The 25662-nt window shown below is 41.7% G+C and overlaps 1 pseudogene across 1 annotated transcript; it reads left to right on the top strand.

Moving 5' to 3' along the window:
* Nucleotides 1–23369: 23369 nt before the first annotated feature.
* On the top strand, nucleotides 23370–24255 carry LOC108304306 (annotated as a pseudogene). Its single transcript, XR_001825195.2, has 2 exons — nucleotides 23370–23979; nucleotides 24099–24255. The product of XR_001825195.2 is annotated as an electron transfer flavoprotein subunit beta-like (transcript).
* Nucleotides 24256–25662: the final 1407 nt, after the last annotated feature.

Raw genomic sequence — 25662 nt, 5'->3', positions numbered from 1 at the left:
ATTCTATCTAATATTTAAACAACTGACTATTCCAGTGATATTTAAAATATTCAAGACCATAGGAAAAAAAAAGACATTGTAAAGTCCCTCAGTTTACTTGAGACGTCATTATTATGTTATAATAATAAAATTTAAAAAGAAAAAGTATCAATCCCAATTATGAATAAAGTTCAAAAATAGAATCTAGCAGTTTTTAAAAGCAATTCAAAATAACTCCAATAATAATCAATTGTATGAACTATTGACAAACTTCATTATAGAATCAAATTAAAAGAGAAAAAATTGTGTGATTATGTTAACGGATGCTATAAACCAAAAAGTGCCTGAGACAGGTCTCAATCCATTAGAAAGTTTATTTTGCCAAGGTTAGGGATGCCTGCCCAGGAGGGAGAGCTGTGTCTTTCTCCAAAGACATTTTTGAGGACTTCAGTATTTTAAAGGTGAAAGGGTGGATATTGTGGGGAGAAGAAGAAATTTTGAAAAGTTGGGGGTATATAAGAGACAAATGGTTGAATTCTTTTGAGTCTTTGATCAGCCCTTCACGGGATACATAATTTATATGAGAGAGGTGGGTAGAGTAAGAGTCACCTATGCCTTTGTCTGGCCCAATGAATCTGCATTTTTACATCAGAGAAAGCAATCAGGTATGCATTTGTCTCAGGTGAGCAGAAGAAGAAAAAGTCCAAGTCAGGGCAAGCGTGAAGTGTAGAAACATGATTCTCCTGTCGCAGATACAAGTACTTTGTTAGACTCAAAAACAGGACCAGAAACCAGTTTACTTGGAAGTTTCCACAAAGCTTATGCCTTTGTTTATCTAGCTGTTTATGTGATATGGCTGGCTTAGAGTTAGAACTTGAGAAATGCCATTTTGTACAAGACAAAGCTATTTTCCAAAAGTAAGTTGTAATGACTGCCCCATTCTCCTCGCAATAACTTCTGACCTTGGCTTCTGTAAAGCTGCTTGCCCTGCATCCCCTCACCCTCTTGGTCCTAAATCCAGGATGTGGTTTTTCAGCTTAAAACCCCCGGTCCCCCTGAGCTTGGAGCCACAGGTTGGAGAGACGTGAGTCCTCTGTGGTCGCCGGCATAATAACATACTGCAATCTGACATACTTTTGTCTTGGTGCTAACTTTCTACGCTCAGTCCAGTACAACATTTATATATGTAAAGTCAAAGTTACTACTATGTTTATAAAGGACATCGCTCTCTGACTCAGCAAGAAGCAGGGCTAATATTTGGTGAACTTCTTTGCATTTAACTCCTATTATATACGCAGCTCTGGGTCCTCAATTGTGTAATTACTACAGCAATATTCACATGCTTAAAAGCCTTCACGTAAGTACTGTTTTTATGACTCCACAGTGTGATATTGTGCTGGCCTAGAGCCAGAACCAGAGCAAAACTATTTTATAAAATGCAAAACTGTTTTTAGATAAGTTGAAATGGCTGCCCCATTCTCCTCACAATAACTGCTAGCCTTGGCTACTGTAAATAAAACTGATAGTTTGCTTTGCAAACTAGCCACTATGTAAAGCTGCTTACCTTTTCTTATCAGTAACTGCCAGAATTGCTAGCCTTTGCTTACCGGCAATTGCCAGACTAAGCAGCCCAAGCTAGTTCCATCCTGGCTCCTGTGACTTATAATAAGTAACTAAGGTCTGTGATTTCCACCTTAACCAGATAATGTGTAAACAAATGTTTATCTTGACTTCTGTAAACCACTTAAGTAACAAACGGAATGACAAAAGTCCCCTGGCCCTTGGAATGTCCGGAGACCCCCACCCTCATCTCTGCCCAGGAGGTAATTTACAGAATTCACTAGCCCTCAGAATGTCTGAAGCCTTTTCATCCCCATCCCCGCCCCTCACCCCCACTCCCAAGGTGGTTTTTCAGGTATAAAAAATCGTGGCACCCTCCTTTTGCCACCACAGGTTGGAGAGACGTGAGTCCTCTGTGGTCGCCGGCATAATAAATGACCCTGCAATCTGGCATACTTTTGTCTTGTGATAACTTTCTACGCTCCGGTCAAATACAACAACAGCACACAACTGCTCCTTGTGGATGATGCATCACTGAGATATCTGCCTGTGAGTGCACATTTGAGAGTGTGATGGGTAATTTTAGATGTCAGCTTGACTGGGGTAGAGATTCCCACATCACAGGTAAACCATCATTTCTGGGTGTGCCTATGAAGGTGTCTCTGGAAGAGATCAGCTTTTAAATCAGTCAACTCAGTAAAGCTAACCGCCTTTCCCAGTACTGGTGGGCTTCCTCCAATCCACTGGGTGCCTGAAGATAACAAAAAGACTGATTCTGTCCTTCTGCTTAAGCCAGGACATCCATCTTCTACTCTTGGACATCAGCTTTCCCAGTTCTGGTGCCTTCAGGCTCGGACTGGGACTTACACTATCACCTACCCTGCTTCTCAGCCCACTGGTCTTAACAAGGTGTCTTACCGAGGATGTGATGAGAGCCTTTGCAGAGCAGCAGTAGGGAGCCAAGCTCAATGGCAGGAGGTCAGGGAGAAAACAGGGGATGAGGAACCATGGCAACAAGTAGAGAAACCACTTTGGAGAGGATTTGCTGCGAGTGGAGCAAAGGTGTGGGATGAGAGTTATGGGGAACAAAGATTTTTTCTATGCACAGAGCCCAGGGAGGACTGCGGTCACTGCAAATCTCCAGCCCTCCCGAGAAATCCCCCTGGTTGCTTCCTTAATTTTTTTTTTTTTAATTTTCCTGTTTGTGGCCTTTAGAACAGTTAGGTTTCCTCCAGCTGTGACAAACCAGAAAGTGGTGGACAGACGGCAGCAATTTCTGCCGAGCAGAACTGGTTGGGGGAGCCTGCAGTTCCTCCCTGTTGAGGAGGGGGCTCCCCCTACCAGGCTCACACTATAACTATGACAGGGGCACAGGAATGAAAGGAAGGCCGCTAGAGGAAGGTTAGACAGGAACAGGAAGGCTCCTGCAGGGACACACGCAGCAGGTGCGCCACCCTCTTGTGCTGCGGGGCTCCCAAGTGAGGATGGAGAATGATTTTATTTGCAGACCTTGAAAGAGGCTCATCCATATAATGAATCCAGGAATCGCCTTTCTGATATAGATGCACTGAGAGTTTTATGCACGTTAAAGCAATTGGAAACTGAATCGGGACTTTTATCTGATTACCAATACAGGAAACGATTATTGCTCATTTATGTTTTCTCATGAGGTTCCTGTTTACAGGATACGATTCACTGGAAAATAATGCCAAGGGTTATAAAAGCAATTCACTATGGAGTGTTGTTCTTTGTGCGCAGAATGTGTAGCTCTTGCATACTAAGTTTTCGGGGTCAGAAGGAAGCAGGAAGCCTTTAATAGAGAGCATTGATCACTCATCAGGGAAAGTCCTGCCTCACTGGGAGAAGGTGAGTCACTGTGCTGTCTTCAAGTGGCTGCATTACTACATATTTAATGTGAGCATTAACTATATTGACACACTGGGCATAACTGTAAAATTATTTTTAGATGCCTTCCTAAAGTTAGACAGCAGCCTTCCTTGGTAGACTTGGGGAGCTTGGGTTTAATTGCTGTACTGACAACAGAGTGGGAGAATGTCACATTGGATCTCAGGCTTGTTGAAATAGGCAGGGACCCGATGCTGGGACAAGATGAGACTATGGGAATCTTGGGCAGGAATATGAGTCATTGGGGTCAGAATGTAGCAGGTGGTAGATTATTGCCTAAGGGACCGTCACCCAGGCTGTTTGAGAAGTGTGGTTTCCAGCAGTTGTCTCTCTTCCAAATCACAGTCTGCTCAAGTAGAGTGCTGACTTGGAATAATGGAGGTTGATCCCAAAGGTTGGGGGGGGTGTTTGATGCTTGCCTCAATCATGTCCAGAGCCTGAGGTGTGAATACGGCTTCCAAACCCTTGGAATGTCTGAGTTACAGCGAGACCCTGCTGTACCAGGACAGGCCAGGCCTCACCAGGAAGTCACTAGAGTGTCATGCCAGGAATCTGCCAAATGCCTATTCCTGGAAAACTGTATTTTTTTTCTTTCTCTTTATTTTTAAAATTGTTCCCATTTAACAAGAGATGCTCGTTTGAAGGGAAAAATTTCACGGATCCTGAAAATTTGTACTGAGAACAGATTTTCCCTACACAGCTAAGTAGCACCAGCTTCTGCCATATAACTCTTGAAGATAACAGCATCAATAAAAATAACAATAATAAAGTTGAAATAGGCCATAAGTTTGAGACCAGCCTGAGCAACTGAGCAACATGGGAAGGGAACCCCAGGTTATGAAAAAAAAAGAAAAAAGTCACGCAACCGATGCGGGACACCGAGCCAGAGACATCAGGCAGGACATGGATCAGGAAAGCCCTGTCAGTTCGCACATAAACCTCTCTCATGGAAATCCCACCTCCAAAGCCTTGGGAGGCCGAGGTGGAAGGATCCTGAGGTCAAGAGGTGAAGACCATCGTGGTTCACATGGTAAAACCCCGTCTCAGCTAAATATAGGAAAACTAGCCGGGCGTGTTGGCAGGTGCCTTGCAGTGTCAGCTACTGGGGAAGCTGTGGCAGGAGGATCACTTGATAACGCGAGGCAGGGGTTCCAGTGAGCCGAGATCCCGCTACTGCACTCCAGCCTGTAATTCTTCTGATTTCTTATAGGAATGGGAGGAAATCAACATGAAGTTGACAGGAAATCAACGTGAAGTTGAGAAAAGCTAAAGAAGGTGTTCTAAGGAGAAATCTGAATTATTAAAAAGTTTTATATAAATAAAGTTTGGAGATACTAAGAGTGGATATAAAAAATGGATTTTGGCTTTAGTGTTTTCAAAAAGCTTCTTAACGTCTAGCCATGTCCAGTAATGGAGGGAGCCATTTTCTCAGGTTAGCCCAAGCTCCCCATCACTAGAAACAGTCTCCTCACTTTTTCACACTCTGGGCAAGAGTACAAATGCAGGCCCACAGGCCATATTTTGCATTTAAATATTTAAAACATATAAATCAAGCTTTAAAACAATTAAATAAAACATGTGCTATCCTCCTGCCTTGAGAAATAAACCCTCATAATACATTACCAGATTCATATTTAAACTGTTATACTCTTTTGGGTCCCATTCTGGAACTCTGTGGCTCAGAGAGGCTCACCCTTCCCTGTCCCCACCCAAGTCCTTTTCTTCCATCCCGCAGCATATGCTGCTCTGGGGGACCTCTCACAGCTACAGAGAGAGATCCACAAATAGCTGCCCTTTGGCCACTGCCTGTCCAAATGGTCCACACAATGGCCAGCAAGCTGGCTCCCCAGTTCTGGGCGGGCACACTCCCTTTCCCCCTGGACTCCTCACTTCATGGGGAGGGCCAGAGCATGGCCCTCTAAAGGAGCAGAGACGAGACATGCACTGATGAAATGTCCTACAGTTGAGACTTATGCTCAAAATCTAAAGCTGGAGGACTCTACTTCTTGATGTCTCTTCTAATTTTGATTTTTTTAAAAAAATTCCATTATTTTCAAACATTGTGTAAAATGTGAACTAAAGCAGAAATGGATATATAAAAGTAGAATTAGTTAAATTTTAAACTTGGGGTTCATATAAATCTTATATTACAAAATTATATATCATAAACACATGATTCAAGAGCCTGGTTTTTATAAACATATCTAAATTAACTACTACCCTGGCTGAATTATGATATTATGATATTAATTCTAACGTTAACAACTGTTGTAAAATATCTAAAATACTTATTAATGCTGGTATTCTCAAAATGGAAAAATTTTTACATCATCACAGATGGATACCCGTTTACCTGAGGCATTTCTGGTTTACACCTGCTGTCCTGGAATAGGGATTAATGCTGATCTCTTTCAGTCTCAGAAAGGTTCTGGTTTGGGTGACAAATTCAACGATCACTCTTCTCATGGATGTGAGCGGAGATGTCCCTAGATCTTTTCTCACTGGTATGAAGGCCTGTGTAAACCAAAAACATCACATATAGTTAAAGAATTGCCTTTCAATGGAAGTAATTCAGAGACCATTCAGTTGGATCTGCTGTTTTCCATCTAGACAGCAGCTCTATCCCCCTGCTTTCCAGATAGTGTGTGGTAGTTGAGGTGGCAACTGTGTGATGCAATAGCTCTCCCGTTTCCTTCTTGCTTTCCTCTTTCGTTCTTAACTATGTCACTGATGTTAGCTCTGTTTTCAGCTTCTCTTTTGCTTCCATATCTGCTAATTTTCATGGTGACTCCAACAAATCATGGTTTCTTAGTAGCGTCTCCTTTTACCTCTGGACAGTGAGTGTTCTGGAATGTCTTTGTCTTTAAATCGTATTTATCCTTCTGTTATCCTAACTCTTTTAGTACATTTCTGCATTTTCTCATGTGCTTTTGTTCGTTTTTGCATTGTCTTTGCCTTTAAATCACATTTATCCTTCTGTTACCCTAACTCCTTTAACACATTTCCACATTTTCTCTATGTGCTTTGCCCGTTCCGTACATTTCTTTGATTTCTTCTCCTTTTTATTTTTATTTTTGGTTGTTGTTTTAGAATAGTAATGTTTAAACTAGTCCAGAAAAAATAAGAACTCATAGCGAAGATATTGGGCATCCTTGTCTCACAGAAATTCTGCTGGTAGTGGTTATTTGTCTCTTATCCTAAATGTGGGATTTTGTTCAGTGTCTTTTAAGCGTCTGAAATCATTATATTATTTTTCTTCTTTGGTCTGTTAAATGTGATCAAGTGTTATATGTATAAGTGAAACTGATCTGTAATTTTCACATATTTGTTTTTATTTATTTTTATTTTTATTTTATTTTAAAAACTGTGTATTCTTTCATTTTATGAAAAAATAAATATCAGAATTAACCATTTCCTTAAAGTTTGAAATAATTTTTCTGTGAAGAATTTTCTTGTGAAGATTGAACTTGTAGATGTTGAAGAATGAGGTACTTTTGACCTTCACTATTGTTCTCCTTGGAAACTGGTAAGATTAGTTTTAATCTCTCATCTTCGGTCAATTTTGATTTAAAAATATTTTATCACACCCAGAACTTTTGGAGGCCGAGGTGGGTGGATCCCAAGGTCAGGAGTTTGAGACCAGCCTGACCAACATGGTGAAACCTCGTCTCTATTAAAAATACAAAAATTAGCTGGGCGTGGTGACACACACCTGTAATCCCAGCTACTCAGGAGGCTGAGGCAGGAGAATTGCCTGAACCTGGGAGATGGAGGTTGCAGTGAGTCAAAACTGTGCCACTGCACTCCAGCCTTGGCAACAGAGTGAGACTTTGTCTCAAAAAAAAAAAATTACCAGAAAATATATTTTTTCAGATTTACTCAGAATTTTGCAAAAATCTGCCTGCTTGGGATGTCTCCTTCTGAGAAGGTGGGATAGACATGGATCAATCAGTGTAATCCACTATATTAAAACATTAACAAGAAAAATCACTTGATTGTGTCAATTAGTACAGAGGAAAAACTTTCAGAGAAACAGGAATAGAAGAAAACTTCCTCAAGCTGATAAAGAACACCTACAAAATACCTACAGCTCATAATATACTTAGTGATTAAATATTTCATGCTTTTCCCCTAATATCAGGAATAAGGTAAGGATATCTACTCTCCCACTGTTTTTCAACAATTTTTAGTTCTGGAAGTTCTAGGCTGTGCACTAAGGACAGAATAGGAAATAAAATACACGGAGAGCAGAAAGGAAAAAATAAAATTTTCTTTACCTATAGATGACATAATTTTCTATTTATAAAATCCAAGAACCTACCAAAAAATGACTAGAAACAGTAAGTAAATTCAGTAAGGTCACAGGATACAAGAGATAAACACACAACAACTGTATTTCCCTATACTAACAATAAACAGTACCATTATTAATTGTTTAAAAAAAAAAAAAACTAAACTAAACTAAATGCTGTTGTAGGACTTTTTCCTTAGGGTACTTGTCACATAACCAGGAAAGATTAGAGTTGCAGACCTTTGAAGGATGAGAAAAATGGGATTTAATGGGCAAAAAGGAAAGAAAAGGAAATGAACTCTCAGCAAAGTGAGAATCCTTCTAGTCATTTCCCGCCTCACAGATTGAATCCCAGGTACCACCCTGGAACAGAAGAGGCTAGCCTCCTCCCTGCTGCAAAAGGCACCAACTTCCCGTGACTCCACCCCATTATCCCAGTCTGCAGGCAGATCAAATGTTCTCCAGGGACCCCTTGATATTTACTGTTTCAATACTGAAGTATAACTCTAGCAAAACTTGAATAGAACTTTTATATGAAAAACTACACAACACTGAAGAAAGAAAAACATCTAAATAAACAAAGAGGCATACTGTGTTCATGGATTGGAAGACTCAACATGGTAAAGATATCAATTCTCCCCAAATTTATTTATAGGTTTAATGCAATTTCTATCAAAATTCCAACTGCATTCATCATATAGACAGGATTACTTTAAATTTTAAGTGAAAAATACAAAGAAACGCAAATAACTAAAACAATTTTGAAAAAGAAGACTAACATGATATGAGTCACTTTACAGTCACACTAATCAAGGCTATATAGTTTCGTCAGAGAGATCAGAGCACATAGATCATTGTGCTAGAATACCTAATCCACAAATAAAACCATGCAAATATGTCTAATTTTTTACACACAAGTGTCAAAATAACTCAAAAGAATAAAGAGAGCATTTCAACAAAAGGTACTGTAAGTATCAGACATACATAGGCTAGAAAAGAACCTTGAACTAAATCTCATACATAGTGTAAAATTTAACTTAAAATGTATCTAAGACTTAAATTATAAAGTGTAAAGCTATGAAATTATTCCAAAAAAAGTAGGAGAAAATCTTTAAGATCTATAGCTGGACAAGGAGTTCCTAAAGTCAAAACCAAAAGTGTGATCCATAAAAGAAAAAATTTGATAAATTGGAGTTCATCAAAATTAAAAACTGTACTCCGCCATAGGTCTTGTTAGGATGAAAAGCAAGCTACAAGTAGGAGGAAATATTTAAAAGCCACATATTCAACAAAAGATTAGTATTTTGAATGTATAAAAACTCTCAGAACTCAAAAGGTAAGAAATGCAAACTTTACATTTTGAGCAATTGATAAACAGACATTCTACTGAGTAGCATACACAGATTACAAATAAGCCTGCTAAAAAATTAGCATCAGCACCCATTACGGACATTAAAACCACAAAGAAGTGTTATTACATACCTATCAGAATGGTTAAAATAAGATGTAGTGGCAGCACCAAATGCTAAGAAAGGTGTAGAGAAACTGGATCTTTCACACATTGCTGGTAGGAATGTAAAGTGGTCTAGCCACACTGAAAACTAACTTGACATTTTCTTTTAAAACTAAGAATACGCTAACATGTGACCCAGAAACTTTACGCCTGGGCATGTGTCCCAGAGAAATAAAACTTATTTCCACACAAAAACCTGCATATGAATGTTCGAAGGAGTTTTATGTCTTATAGCTCAAAACTGGAAAGAACCCAGATGTCCTTCAATAGGTGAATGATTTAAAAACTGCAAAATATCCATACCATGGAATATTACCCAGCAATAAAAAGAACTATTGATACACGTAATAACCTAAATGAATCTCCAGATAATTATGCTGAGTGAGAAAAACCAATCCCAAAATTTTCACACTGTATGATTCCATTTATATATCATCCTAGTAATGACAAACTTACAGAAATGGAGTACATAGTACTGGTTGCCAGGTGTCAAGGATTGGGGACAGGAAGAAAGTAGGTGTGGCTATAAAAGGTTAACATGGTCCAAGCACTGTGGCTCATGCTTGTAATCCTTGCACTTTGGGAGGCCAAGGTGGACAGATTACCTGAGGTCAGGAGTTCAAGACCAGCCCGACCAACGTGGTGAAACCCTGTCTCTTCTAAAAATACAAAAAAGTAGCCAGGTGTGGTGATGGACATCTATAATCCCAGCTACTGGCAGGGCTGAGGCAGGAGAATCACTTGAACCTAGGGGTGGAGGTTGCAGTGAGCTGAGATCACACCACTTCACTCCAGCCTGGGTGAAAGAGCAAAACTCTGTCTAAAAAAAAAAAGAAAAGAAAAGAAAAGAAAAAGAAAAAAGGAAATAAAGAGGCTAACATGAAGGACCCTGTGGTGATGCAAATATTCTGTATTTGACTGTTTCCATGTCAGTATCCTAATTGTGATATTGTACTATTGATTGGCAAGATGTCAGCATTAAAGAAAATTGGATAAAAAGTATGCAGGATCTCTCTGTAATATTTCTTACAACTGTGCATAAATACCATAGACCAAAAATGGACCCACTTGTATCTATTTGCAAGTAAAGTGATGATTTTTACCAATGAGCATAGCTTGTGGTGAAGACCTGTTTCCATATGTATGCAGACATGTTGATGCTGGGAGTAGGTGTAGCCTTTTCATGATGAAAGCATCAGAAAAAGAAAAGAAAGACTTTCAAGGTTTGATCTTACCGCCAAATGCAAAGCTGAATTTTGTTTCAAGTGATCCCAGGCTCCTGGGAGACTTGTTTCCACTGAGACAGCTGCTAAGCCTCTTAGGGAGGAAATAGTTTAAGTCAAAAAATTTCTTTATAAGAAATCTTCAGCCAAACCTATCAATCAGAGCTGCATGTTTTTGCATTCTGCATCTTCGTTATTCAGATCAACCCAGTAGGCAGAGAGGAAGTAGTTACTCAGCTACAATGTATAAAATTTGCATAGCAAGGAGATGGCAGCCTTGTTATTACCATAATAATATAGAATTGTTCTGTAAATATACATGGATTTGTGAATGTAGTCATATTCTTAGTCTGAAAGGGTCATCTTATAAACCCAAATAATATGAAAACTAATCAGACTTCTGATGAAAACTGCGAGGTTGCTTTTTACAAGAAATGTAGTTTACCAGAGAAATTAAGGAAATTTTTTCCCAAAAGTTTTCAATATAAAAAAATACAATTAATGATGGGCTCCTACCTAGGTTAGAAGGCAAAATGTGAGAAATATTATAAAAAAGTTGGTTGCAATGGGCATCACTACAAGTTCACACTTTGTTTTAATAATTTATTGAACTACTTAGGAGTTACTTATAAATAAACAAGTAAAAAGTGATCAGATGTAAAGTCTGTAAATTCTGTGTTTCTTTGTAGGTGCATATTCTACCCAGTCATTTAAGAGGATGACCTAGAGGGATAAAAAAAATTGAGAAGAAGGGAGATAGAGGAGAAATATTGCAGGAGAAATAATCAGAGGGATATCATTTCAGAGAGAAATAGTAAGAAGATAAAATAGCAAATGCCGAATCAGGGCAAAAGAGGAGGAAGAAGTGGAATGGAAAAGAAAGAGAAGATGTGACATAGGAAAGGAGGAGGAACGCAGCAGCCACCTTCACTTCCAACATGAAGACCCACCAGGTGGGTGACTCTGTCTCCCTGGGAGGTCTCCTGTCCAGCAAAGCAATGAAGGACTCTCCCCCAAACATTCTTCTACCATTCTCTTGTTGCCTTGCTGTTGTTTCCTCTTTAGGGAAGGGCCCAGGTCTTCACGTCTCCCAAAGCTAGTCCAGTTTTCAGAGAGAGGAGTCCTCAGAGTGAGACAGAGCTAGGACCCTTCTTAGGGGCTTGCCAGGTACCCTGCCTCCAAACCAAGCATGGAAATAAGGAAAATCCTGATTTCCTTTGAGGGAAATTCCAGGCACCTAGCTAGCCCTGCAAAGTCAATGAGAAACTTCATAAGCAAGAAGGAAATTAAGAGCTAAAAATAATAGCCAAGGAAATCAGAGTCAGAAGATGTTTGGTTCCCTAAAGAAACTGAAGATAACATCTTAACACATGTCTTTTCATTATTTTTTGGAAACCTAGACCCTCACCCAGTGGGCCTACTGGCCCAGACCTCCTTTCTATTGCATCTCCCTTGTTGACCTCACATCAGGGAGAGCTGAGGAGTGAACTTTACCAGCCATTCTTCATTGCAAATTTCAACCTGAGGGGCCTGGAGGAGGTCACACCCATGAGTCAGAGCTAACATTTATTTCTGTTGTTTCCAAATTTTTACACAGGGCTTCACTTGCTTACCCAATCACAAATCAGAAAATCTTGGAATCCACCTGTGACTTTCGGCCTCCCACGCCATTGAAAATGTCCCACGTTTCTGGGTCAAACCAATGAATAGTCTCCATGTATTGATTTGTGACTTTGCCTATAACCTCTGCCCCCTCACCTTTAAAAATACTTACATGTAAGGGAGATAGGGTCTTGATATGGTTTGAATTTTGTGTACCCACCCAAATCTCATGTTGAATTGTAATCCCCAGTGTTGGAGGTGGGGCCTGGTGGAAGGAGATTGAATGATGGTGGTGGTTTTCAGTGGTTCCACACTATCCCCCTAGTGCTGTCTCATGAGAGCGTTCTCACCAGATCTGGCTATTTTAAAGTATGTGGCACCTTCCCCCTCTTCTCCTCGTGCTCCCACCATGTAAGACACCTTGCTTCCCCTTTGCCTTCCGCCATGACTGTAAGCTTGCTGAGACCTCCCAGAAGTAGAAGTCACTTTGCTTCCTGTATAGCCTGTAGAACCATGAGCCAGTTAAACTTATTTTCTTTATAAATTACCCAGTCTCAGGTAGTTCTTTAGAGCAGTGCGAGAACAGATGAATACAGGTCTCAAGCATGAACTGCCCAATTCTCCTTCCTGGTGTCCTGCAATTAAGGCCTCCCTTTGTCTTTCTGCAATCAAGGTGTCGGTGTTTGGCTTTGCCATGCCAGGAAGACCCCAGTTTGGTCAGATGACAAGAGCCAGCACTTCTCTGGCTTTTGAATAAATGCTGATGGGAAAGAGTGTTGTCCATGCGCATACTGGTTTACCTCTGTGTGAAGAGGCTGGGCTGTCCTAGGCTGCTCATTATTTCACAAGCACTTGCATGCTTTGCAGGAAAACACAAAAGAGTTCCTAGATTTAGCGTTGTCAGAAAAGGGCAATGTGATCACAGTGGTCCAAGAAACACCACCCTTCCCTTAGAACATTTGGATATTTTGTTTATTTTTACACATTCTCCAGTCCCCAAACATCTCATCTGGTAAGCCCTGTAAGGGAATTTTGGTCTCTCCCCTTTAGAAGCCTTGGTCCTGAAGCACCAGGACTTGATCTTCAATAGGCCTGGAGATATGCCCCATATCCACTCATTACTTATGTGACATTTACCAATGTATGCAAACCTTGAATTTCAGGGGTTTTTTTCCAAGATATTTCAGCTATGAAACAGAAATCATAGTATAATAATTGACAGGGTGGGTGAGAAAATTAAACAAGAGAATGTGCATAAGCCACCCTAAACATCATCGCAGCATAACCCATAGACAGAACACCAGAATTATGCTACTGTTTTTGTTTCCTATAGCTGTTGTAAACCAGTGGTTTACAGCAACACTAGTATTGTTATCTTTGAATTCTGGAGGTCAGAAATTTGACAAAATTCTCACCAGCCTACATCAAGCTGATGATAGGCTGTGCTCCCTTTGGAGCCTCTAGTGGAGAATGTTTCCTTCCCTTTTCCAGCTGCTAGAGGCCATCCACATTCCTTGGGTTCTGGTCCTCAATCCCTCCAACCTCAGCTTGTGTCATCACGTCTTCTCTGCCTCTGACTCTTCCACCTGCTTCTTTTCACTCATAAGGATCTTTGCAATGGCCTTGGGCCCATGCAGATAATCCAGGATCATCTGCCCCTCACAAGATCCTTAACTTAATCACATCTGTAATCTGTAAAGCCCCTTTTACCACATGAGGTAGCACATTCACGGGTTCAGGGAATTGAGGTGGACATGGCTGCAGCCTTTATTCTGTCACAGGTACCAAAACAAAATTCAAATGCCGTGAGACTTGATGAAGTAAAAGATATGGCCAGAATTGAGAGGGAATAGTAGAACTGAGAACCCCTCATCTCACATGAGATCTGGGATGGGAGGGGTCACTGGAGATATGTCAAAATGGACCAAACAAGGAATAGAGTCTTGGAATGATATTTGGAGTTACAAGATTACTAAAGGAAAGACAAAAATTACTCATATCGAAAAATTGAAAGGAGACGAGGATGATAAATATAGGCAAAAAAAAGTTATCCAAATGTCTTTATTGATGGGCAGTCAATGTATGAAATCTAAAGAAACAAATTGAAGAACTCAAGAAATTGACAAACATATTTGTAGCTATGGAAATAACCACTGGCAAATTAAAATAATTTTGTGTCTGTCTCTCTTTCTCTCTCTCTCTCTTTTTTTGTTTGTTTGCACTTTTGTTTTGCTGGAGCAAAACATCCAAAGATAAGAAGTCATCTTTTGGATTCCCTGCTGGCTATAAATTCCCTTTGTTTTGCTCTAAGAGCACCTCTGTAGGCAGCTGACAATGCCCTCCTGATATAGGACAGGTGAGCCCCCTCAAATTAGGGATTAGCCCAGAAGTTTCTTGGCCTCACTAAAGAATGAATTCAGGAGTGAATTGGTGGTGGAAGAAAACAGTTTAATTGAAGTAGCCGTGTTATAGCTCCTTGACTGCTCCTGCAGAGCAGGGCTACCTCATAGGTAATATTTGGAGAGTAGCAGCTCAGAGGCAGTTTTGCAGTCGTATTTATACCTGCTTTTAATTACGTGTAAATTAAGGGGTGGGTTATTCATCAATTTCTTTTGAGCAGTAACTTCCAGGTATTCCCATTGCAATGGTAAACCACCATGGCACTGGTGAGTGTGTCTTATGAAGAACTGCTTTCAGGGACTCTTTTCTGTTTCAGCCAGTCTTTCATCTGGTCTGGATGAAAGGCCAGACGTTTTTCATCTGGTCCTGCCTCTTACCTCGTTCCCTGCTCAGAGATTAGATACTTCTCCTTGCAGAAGGGTGTAGGCCCATTTTCTGTAACTGCTTCCTTCTGATTTTAGGGGAACAGTCCCTGCCTAGTATCGGAGGAGTAAAAATGTCTGGATATCTTGTCAAGGCGGCCCAGAGGCAGGACGTTTTTATTCTCTGGGTCAGTAGACAGAATGTGTTTGAAGCCTTGTGCCAGCATTGTCTTCACCTGGAACTATTATAATCTAGAAGACATAACGTTTACTAAAGGGTTAAAGTAGCAAGGGTCCAAGATTAGTAATAACAAGACAGCTATCCGAGGTCCTAGGATTGATAAAAACCAGGTGAGACTTTGGATGACACTTTCAATAGCGGATGAGACATAGTTGGATTCAGTGCCCTAGTTATATCTATGTAATTAGGAGCTTGCTCACAGATCTTTTGAATGTTAACCTCAACATACCCAGAGTTGCTAATATATGTGCAGCAAGTTTTATTAATAACTGCATAGTCTTCACCTTGTTCAGCTAGTAAATAATCTAATACTAGACCGTTATCGAGAACTACATTTGCCAAAAAGTCTAGGGACTCTTGAATTCCTTTTACTGTCTGACCTGCATTAGTGGCTAAGGATTCTAGGATTTCAGTCAAGTTCTTTACGGTTGACTCATGGTAGGCAAAACTGCATCCTAGATGCCACTAGTCCTATTTTTGTCCTAGTTCTTGCCAGAATTGATTCTCTTGCTTGCTTCTTTCTGGTATTCCTGGGTCTTATGGAGTTATAGACTGTGACCCCTGAAGAGGCAAGAGTGGCCAACATACATTTACCTCTGCTCCAAGCTTTTGATAAACAAGGAAAACTACTCCTAAAAGAACAGGTGGCTCCTTGGGAAGCTGGGCATGGTTATGGGGTATGACTTCTTCCCATTCATGGCCCCAATGGGGCTCAAATGGAGACCCTATAGGGTATGACACCTATCCTTTGCTGACAAACTGGGTCTATGGAAATATTCCTCCCCTGTTCCAGTGGAGGTGGTTGAACAATCTTTGTTTTCCAGAAGTGGGCAGTACTCCCACCTTCCCAGATCAGGCAGTTGCTCTTCCCCTGTATGTTCTGATCTTGGATAAGGCACCATATATGGCCTCCTTGCTCACAAGTGAAATCCTATTTACCTTCCTGCAGACTTGAACTTGGCAACTAGAGCTGGACCAGAGCTTCACAGGGAAGCTTCTTCTTTTCTGTCATTAATACTACAGAGGGTGCAAAAGATAGAATCACTAGTGCACTGGAGACATAGATACACAACTTCCCAGGTGCAGGTGATAGTGGTTGGGGTGGTTCAGGTGGAATCCATTAGGTCGGGGAGAGGTCCACATAGCAAGTAGGGGTCTGGGAACTTTGGGATCACATGGTTAGTTAGGAGGTCTGGGAACATGGCTGTTAGATTTTCCAGATAGGCCAGAAGGTAGAACTCTGTGTCCTGGGGATATTGATGAAAAGTCCAGCAACCATGAAGATGATTCCCTGATGCTATAACTTTTGATATATTTACTATAGAGTTATGTTCCCACCCACACTGGATCAGGATAATTGAGAGAGCCAACAGGCCAACAGAATTAACAGCGACAGCATAATGTTGGGTTGGGCCTTAGAGTGGCCTCTACACACAGCAATGGCAAAAGAGGTGTTTCCCAGGGAGACATGGTTGGCCAAAGCAATAGAAAAGAAGTGTTACAGTTAGGAAAAAGAGAAAAATTGACATGCCTATTCCCATCCACAACATCACATTACCACTTCTGACTTAGTGTTGATTCTTCTAAGTAGGTAGTGGAGGTCTTTTAAAGGTCCACAGTTGTAGTCATGGTGTCCTCCTTTTATGCCTGCAACACATAAGAAATAGGCTTAATACTGGACAGGTATACCCAACTAGTTACTCCCTGAAGTTTAACATTAGTAGGGTACTCAGCAACACTTCACAAGCGCCCTTCCATTTTGGTTGCAGTCCCTTAGGGTAGTTTTCTTTTTAAGTTTTTAGTAAGACTAAGTCTTCTGGGAGGAGGCAATACTTTATTTCTATATTCTTAAAGGGCCTTGTAAACCTGGCCTAAATTGTAAAGGGGCATAATGAGGTGGGCCCAATCCCCTGTTTTGGTCTTAGCCTGAGTTAGTGTTTTTTAGAATTGTGTGCGTGTGTGGAAAGGGGATTTCCTTTGGCCGAGAGACTTAGAATCAAAAGACTCATAGTCAATTCAACATTCTAGGCCAGATGAGAATGGAGGTAAGTAGGTAATCATTAGCCCTTAAAACCATTTTAAGTAATGTAAGAGTCAAAAACTAAAAGCCAAAACTAAGATTATAAAACTGACTTATCTATATATTCTGTGCATTGAGCTACTGTAATCTTGTCTTGTAACTATTAGCTATACCAACACAAGCATTTTATTTAGGCATCTGTGTGCCCTTCTTTGATTTGGAGGCGCTGAATTAATTTTATCCCTCAAAACCCAGCCCTTGCAATCTTGCATGCCCATTTATTCGACTATAGTTCCAGAGCCTGAAGAGATTAAATCACTTTAAATACTAGATGAAAAACAAAACAAAGAATTAGCAATGTTTTAAGCAAAAAGGTCATAAGCCCTGCCTAGTTTTGAGAATGACAGGAAAGGAAGCTCATGGGTAGCTAAACATTTAAATTATTTAGTATCAAGGCATAGAATAAGTTATATTAATTCAGTTAGAGACAAAATTATTAAATGAATAAAAGCTTGTCTCTGTCTCACGAAAGCAGTTTACTCTGATTGTCTCCTTTGCCCAGGTTTAAAGATAAGGCTTTGGTTAACTTGAGTTTGACGTCAGATACTGGCAGGAATTGGTGCCATTTCTAGATGAGCTATGTATGCATACCCAGGAATCAAAGCCCTGTAATTTAGCAGCACATGGATTAGTTAATGGCACTTGATAAGGAACTTGTAACTTGTCAGAGGGCCGGAGGTGGTGATACTGGAGTTCATGACCTGACTGGAAGCTGTAAAAAGATTTTATAACCTTGTGGTGATTAATTTTTATAGCTTTAATAAACCCCAGCAACAAGCAAGAGATTTAAACTAGGATTCAATTCTGAGGGCATTTTTCAAAGGCGTTAAAGGCCCAAAATATTTGATCAGTGTGGAACTACAGGTTATTGCAAGCAATAGTTATTTATTTATCCAAAGTTAAATACCCTTGGCAGTGTGATTACCTCTCCTTATGTGAAGTCCACTTAAATAACCTGAAAGTTGAGTTTGATGAAGAAAAACATAATACTTGAATTTAGTCAGATGCAGGAAAAGTGTGTTTAAGATTATGAGTCTAGCAGGGGAACTGAGAAAGTTTCCTGATCACACTGAAAATTTAGAAATGTCAAGAAAAACAGAGTATAGAATCAAGTTATATTGGAGAAAAAACAGCTTTTATATACCACTCAGGCAAAACACTTTAGCATCAGGCCACAATAAAGTTGAAACCAGAAAAGAAAATGTCACAGGAGCTGACAAAAAGGCTAAAGGAGAGAGTTATGTGACCCTGAGAAGCAAGAAGCTTTTAAAAGAAATAGACTAAAAAATTGAAAAGCAAAATTTAGGGTAATCTAGCAAATTAATAACAAGATAATTTCATTTGACATGTAGGCTATTTGTAGAAAGTCTACTATACACAATTTTATTTTGATTATAGCTAGCTTAATCACACACAAAATTCCTTTAATAAATTCCCTTTCATGAACTTTATCACAATTTATATCACTTATCACGACATATACCATCTGCCACATGCTTGGACATTTTGACTTGTCCTACATTAACTCTTTCTTAAATAACCAATCATTTTACTCTAGGACAAGAGTTTACTATAACATATCCTTTTTATATAAAATAACTCTTTCTTTATAACTTTCCTTGCACACACACACACACACACACACACACACACACACATATATATATATATATAAATCTAGAGCTTTCTTTATCTCTTTTTTTTCTACTCACTGGTTCCTTTACAATTTGAACCTCCCCTTTAATGACTTCTGAATTTGACAAAAATTATTCTTTTTCCTAATAAAGAATATATTTTCCCGGCACATTTTATATAAACCTAGAAAGCAAGAAATCCTTAACTTTTCACCAGACATTGGCATTCTGTAGATGAGATCCATTTCACAATTTTAAGGTTTTCAACTGTACAAAAATTTGTTATCTGAAGCCATTTTAATCAGTAGAAAGCCTGAAAACAACAGTGATTTACCTTAAAATTAATTGTAAAAGACACAACATTGTTTTCAAACTAAGAAGTTCAAACTAGTCTTATTTGCGAAATTTATTCTTGCTCTTTTATTCATAAGCCAATCTGATAACATGCCAGACACAAGACACAGCACAGTACTTGTCTATATACATGAACAAACACATCAAACAAAGTGCTTATACAAGATAAAAGGATCCAAGTTACTTACAAAACAGGGACCTGTCTACCTGGCCAAACTTTATCTGCCCCAATAGGTATAGAAGACGGGAAGAGGCAGGGAAGGGAATCCTGTAGCAGCCAATAAGGAAGGGAGGGGGCAAACTGTGTCACTCAAGGGGAGACCTGAGTCTCTGAGCTGCTGGAGAGATCACGCAGCAGCAGGGACACTGAAGAAAAATATTCAGGCGGCCTCTGGCCTGCCACTGCAGGAAGCTGTCTGTGGGGTAACAGGTGCAAGAACCCTAGTAAACATACTTGAACAAAACCACATACTGGGGCTAGTGGAAGAAGGTTAGCTCTAGAATTGGTGGGTAGCTTTTTCTCTCTCTCACCAGGGACAGTTAGGACAGTCTCATTACCAGTGGCTCTTTTGTTCATAGTAGTCACATTGATTCAGGCTCAGGGGCCAGTCAGCTGGGAGCTCTCATCTGGGCTTCTTGTCTGGGCATTCCAGACACTGATCTTGTGACACTTTCTTGGGATGGGTAACCCTGAGGAGGAAGGGGGCTTAAAGCATCTGCTAATAATTGTACCTTTTGGCTATTTCTTATGGTTTTGCCTCTTCTCCTCTGTCACTGTTGTTGTAAACACCAAAAGTCATGTCTAAGAGTTGAATTACGGGGGTGTGAAGCCTTCTTGCTGCTACTTTTTGTAGCATTTTCCCTGCTGTTAGAGGAAGACTGAGTAATAAAATGTACACCCAGGAGAGCCTGCCCTTCTGGGGAGTCCGGATCTGTACAAGTATTTTTCTTGAGTGCCCCAACCAAATGACCCTGAAACAGAGTGGGCCTTTCATCTTTTCCCTGAGTATTTCTCTAGCCTTGTCATAATTGACTGTCTAAACCACACCCTTTTCCCACTGCATTTCTTCCACAGCACACCAAGCAGATGATAATACTTGCAAGTCATGACAAGTGAAATTAAAGAACATGGTCAACTTAAAAAACGCCTTCACAAACTTTTCTGGATTCTCTGAAAACTAGCCAAAATTTTTGTTAAATAAAGCTAAATCAGACATAGACAATAACACATGTACTCTAAGTGCTCCCCAGTTTTCATCAGCTCCTTCCTGCAGTGGGCACAGGGTTGACTTTTAGGGGCTGATATGGGGTCCACTTCTGAAAGTATTGGTTGGGCTTACTCTTTTGAGCAGTAAGAAATATAGGCCGGATCTAGTTGGATAAGGATGAGTGTTGCCTGATGACCTTGGGATGGAATCCTTTGTCAGAGAACTGGCAGGACCCTCCTCAGAAATGGGGCACTGAGGAGGCTCCTTGGAGGGCATAGGCTGGGAGATCAGCTAGGAATGCCACTTGATTCAGGGCAAGCCAGCCCCAAAATTGGGGCTTAGCTTGGAAAGGTTCTTAGCTTCACTCAGGGAAGGATTCGAGAGTGAGCTAGTGGTAGGAAAAAAAACAGCTTTATTGAGGCAGCAGTGTTACAGCTCTGTGACTGCCCTTGGAGACCCAGGATACCCCAAAGGCAGTGTGTTGGAGTAGCAGCTCAGAGGCAGTTCTGCAGTTATATTTATGTGTAATTTTAATTACTTGCAAATTAAAGGGTGGATTACTCAGAAATTTCTAGAAAAGAAGCGGTAATGTCGGGTGTTGCCATGGCAATGGTAAACCATCTGCTGGTGGGCATGCCTCTTCCCTGTTTCAGTCTTCAGTCTGGCCCGAAGTCAAATCCCACCTGCTACCTCACTTCCAGTGGTGTCTGCAGTGATGTTTTATTCCCTCTTTTGAAATCATTATCAGTGGGGTCTCTTGTGGGAGGGTGGAGAGTTAAGCACAAGTGTTCAGCCAACTGCACTGAACCAGAAATTCTGCATCTGTGCTGGCCTGAGATGCTCTCTGCAAAACCAAGAGTCTAAATAAGGTGGACCATGGCACACACGCAGCACTGCCCTCTCACACCTCCATGCATGTTCTTTAGTGCTATGTAGCAGCAACCTCTACGGAAAGCAGCCCTGAGACTTTTTAAAACATTTTGACTATCCGATTTGATTTTTCACAAGATGTTTTACTGGGGGAAAAACTATGTAGAAGACATTGCTGGGTGTGTGTTGTGGGAAAGAGGTCAAGTGCAAATGAGAAAAAGAGGAACTCATGAACCTCTTCTGCCTTCTGGCGAGTGGCCAGTCCTCTGAAACTGTGAAGGAGAAGGTAGTGAGGGACAGTTGTTCCTGTGGGTGCCAAGGGAAAACTTCCTATTTGCCCTTGGAAGGGTCGCTGAAAATCAACTGACAAGAGACAGGTGAATTGGAGAAAAGGCACACATATTTATTAATGTGCACCAAATCTTCCGAAGCTTACAAAGATCTCCAAGAAATGGTAAGGTGGTTGACACTTTTACACTATCTTCTTAAAATCTTATTTGATATAGGGTCTCGTTCTCACTCAGGCTACAGTGCGATGGAAAGATCATGGTTTACTGTAGCCTCAAACTCCTGGGCTCAAGCAATCCCACCTCAGCCTCCTGAGTAGCTGAAACTATAGGCCTGTGCTACCATGCCTGGCTAATTCTTGTCATTTTTTTTTTGTAGAGATGGGGTCTCGCTATGTTGCCTTGAACTTGTACTCCTGGCCTCAAGTGATCCTCCCGCCTTGGCCTCCCAAAGTTCTGGGATTACAGGCATGAGTCACCACACCCAGCCTATGCACAGCTGAAGGTTACAGAAAAAATGTGGGCTTGGAGCATGGCCCAAAACTGGTTGTGGTGGTAAATCAGGTTATGATGGCAAGGCAGGTTATGGGAGGAGAAGAGGAGGTCTGGTTCCCCAAAGGTGAGGTCTCGTTAGGCAGGTGAAACCTTACAGGTAGCAGTCCTCAGAGAGAATAGATGGCAAATATTTATTTCATAACTTTAAGGTGTCAGACTCTTTTGATCTTTTCTTGATCTGGACAAGGGAGAGCCTCAGAAAAACCCTGGCTGCACCATGCAAATCTCCCCACAAAGGACAGCTCTGCAGGGCTACCTCTGCCTGCAGGCCCTCTGAACAGCCATCTCAAAATATGTCTAAGAAGGATATTTGGGGGTGAAATGTTTTGGTTTCCTCCATTACAAATCTGAATCTGACACAAGATAGTACCATTTACTCACTGTAGAGCTTGGGCCAAGTGGTTTGAATTCTCCGTCCTCCAGTTTATCTGTAAAATGAAGAAGGTAACAGCAAATGCTTCACAGAGTTTTATGATAATCAATTAATGTAATCAAAGCACTTCTAATAAAGTCTGGCACATAGTAAAGAACCAACCAGTTATTAGAAGACAGAATCCATGGATTTACTGTTAGCATAAATAATGTGCTCTCTCCTATGCAAAAGAGCAGTCTTCAAGGGGAGCATCCGTTTTCCATTAGGAATCCAAGCAGAAGCTGCTTCCATTGGTCAGGAAGGTGGGCCACAAAGAAGAGGAGGTAGATCCATGTGTGCAGAGCAGGGCCTTGGCTGCTGAGACAGGATTTCATCTGAATTTATTGCTATGCATCCTCCAAATCCTCTCCAGGAAGATTAGGCCCTATCCAGCTGAGACTGGTTTTTGCTAGAAGTGGTTAAATTTTCACAGTTCCCGGGCCAGGGGAAGGGAGGGCGCCTCCCTGAGACGACATTGCCCTCTGCTGGCCATCAGAGGCCAAGTCAGGTAGGGAAAGCCTCTGGGGAATTAACTCATATTTTTTTAAGATAAAGTTTATGAAAATTATACATGATATTTGCAAAAAAGGTGAAGTGAGGCTGTTACAGTTGCAAAGTCTCTCACTCTCCAGGGGCATCATTAGGTGGTCAGAAGTGCATCTGGAACTATCGGTATGGTGGGGGTCACACAGGCAGTGCGGGCTTGGAGTCAGGCTCCCATTGGGCCCTGCTCTGCTGGTCCTAGCTGTGCCAACGTGGGCAAGTTGTCAACCTCTATAAGCTTCAGTTTCTTATATATGAGATGCAATAATCCATGGGGCAACTTATCTGAAGATTAAAGAACAAAATGCGGGAGGGTGCAGGTTGACCCTGCAGGTGGCTGCGGCTGGAAGATGGCAGAGCTGCGCATGCTTGTTGCTGTCAAGAGGGTCATCAACTAAGCTGTGAAGATCTGAGTGAAGGCTGACAGGACGGGTGTGGCCACGAATGGTGTGAAGCAGTCCATGAACCCCTTCTGCGAGATCGCAGTGGAGGAGTCTGTGCGGCTCCAGGAGAAGCAGCTGTTGAAGGAGGTCATTGCCGTCAGCTGTGGGCCTGCACAGTGCCAGGAGACCATTCATGCCGCCCTGGCCATGGGTGCAGACCGAGGTATCCATGTGGAGGTGCCCCCGGAAGAAGCAGAAAGCTTGGGTCCCTTGCAGGTGGCTCTGGTCCTGGCCAAGCTGGCAGAGAAGAGAAGGTGGACCTGGTGCTGCTGGGCAAGCAGGTCATCGATGATGACTGTCACCAGACAGGGCAGATGACAGCCGGATTTCTTGACTGGCCCCAGGGCACATTCGCCTCCCAGGTGACGCTGGAGGGGGACAAGTTGAAAGTGGAGCGAGAGATTGTCAGGGGCCTGGAGACCCTGCTCCTGAAGCTGCCGGTCATGGTGACGGCCGACCTGAGGCTCAACGAGCCCCGCTATGCCACGCTGCCCAACATCATGAAAGCCAAGAAGAANTCAGCCCATGGGACTGGTCTGCAGGCATGGCACCCATGGGAAGGAAGTGGCAGGAGGGTGGCAGGGCTTCCGAATCCCTGTGAACAGTGGCTTCCCATGTGCAGAAAGCCAAGAAGAAGAAGATCGAGGTGATCAAGCCTGGGGACCTGGGCGTGGACCTGACCTCCAAGCTCTCTGTGATAAGTGTGGAGGACCCGCCGCAGCGCACGACTGGCGTCAAAGCGGAGACCACTGAGGACCTGGTGGCCAGGCTGAGGGAGATTGGGCGGATTTGAGCCCTTCCCAGAGATGGCGAAAAAACTGGCTGTCCCCCCCCAAAAAAAAAGAACAAAATGCACATAAAATCGTAAGCAGAGTATGTGACACTTCATGTTCTAACAAATGTTGGTTATTATTACTCCAACTGCCTCCTTACAGATTCAGAAACTGAAAACTCTCGGGGCTTAACATAGTAACCCAAAGTCACCTGTCTGCTCAGGGGTGAGGAGGGCAGTCATCCCAGGCCAAGCCTCCTGCCCTCCCCCATAACCCATCTCAGTGGACACATGTCCCTGATGCTGCGCCTGGCCTACCCCACCGCCCCACACAAGGAAATGTTCCTTGTGGGCTGGGCTTAACGCTCGGCTCATGTTTGCCCCCACATAGCAGTTCACCTGGAGGGGAGCACAGGTGTTATTCCTGAAAGGCCGTGTCAAGCTAGTGCAGCTGTCAAAGTGAAGAGAAAATTCCCTTCTATACGCCGTGAGCAGCTGGGCTGTGGCAGTAGGCTAGAGGGCAAGGGCTATTAATGACTGAACCATAGAAAAGTCCATGTCATTTTTCTGTTCATTCATTCCCAAGTATTTTTTTGAACACCACATGCTAAGCAAGTCATCTCAGCACTCATATTGAAGAGAAAGAAAAGATGTGACCCTGGGACTTCGGACAGGCTCTGCAACACCCTTGGGCACCTGGTGGGAGGCCTGGTTCCCCTTTTATGTGGTTTGCCACACTCTCAGGACTGTGACCAAAACCATATGAGGGCATTCCCATTAGATCCTGCCGAGTGAGCGGTGCCTCCGGTAAACAAGTCTGAGCAGGTGGGGTTCATGTTCACTGAGGACCTCATGCCACCAAACAACACATGTGCTAGCAAGGGTTGTCCACATGCTGCCTCATCACCCGTGCTTGTCCTCTCTGTGTCCTTCCTTCTGAATAACCACACAGCACCAGGCCATGGCACAAGAATCATTCAAATCACCACCACTAATGGGTGTGGATTGAAATTCCAGAAATAATCCCAGCTTGACTACTTGCTACCCCTATTCCTTCAATGGAATGATTAATCTTTTCTGTCTCCAAATTCTCACTGGATCATGGGACTGACAATATGTATTTTGCAAAATTGTTGTAAGAATTAAAGACAATAAACATAAAGCCCCGGGTGGCCTACACCAAGTGGATACTCAGGAAATAACAGCCATTTTCATTACCTCACACCTAAGCAAAATACACATACGGACTGAGCATATGTATAAATTCACATACACATATTGATGCATATAGAAATGTGCATGCCAATTTCTGTCGCTGTGTATAAAATACATAGTATTATACTGGAAAAGAGCAAAGAACATACAGTGTAGAGGTTACAAAAACTAAATATGTTTATCTTGCCAACAAAAACATTCAAAAAGAAACTG

Source organism: Cebus imitator, unplaced genomic scaffold (assembly GCF_001604975.1).
Source record: "Cebus imitator isolate Cc_AM_T3 unplaced genomic scaffold, Cebus_imitator-1.0 Scaffold53, whole genome shotgun sequence".
Taxonomy (NCBI): Eukaryota; Metazoa; Chordata; class Mammalia; order Primates; family Cebidae; genus Cebus; species Cebus imitator.
This window is presented reverse-complemented; position numbering and strand designations above follow the sequence as displayed.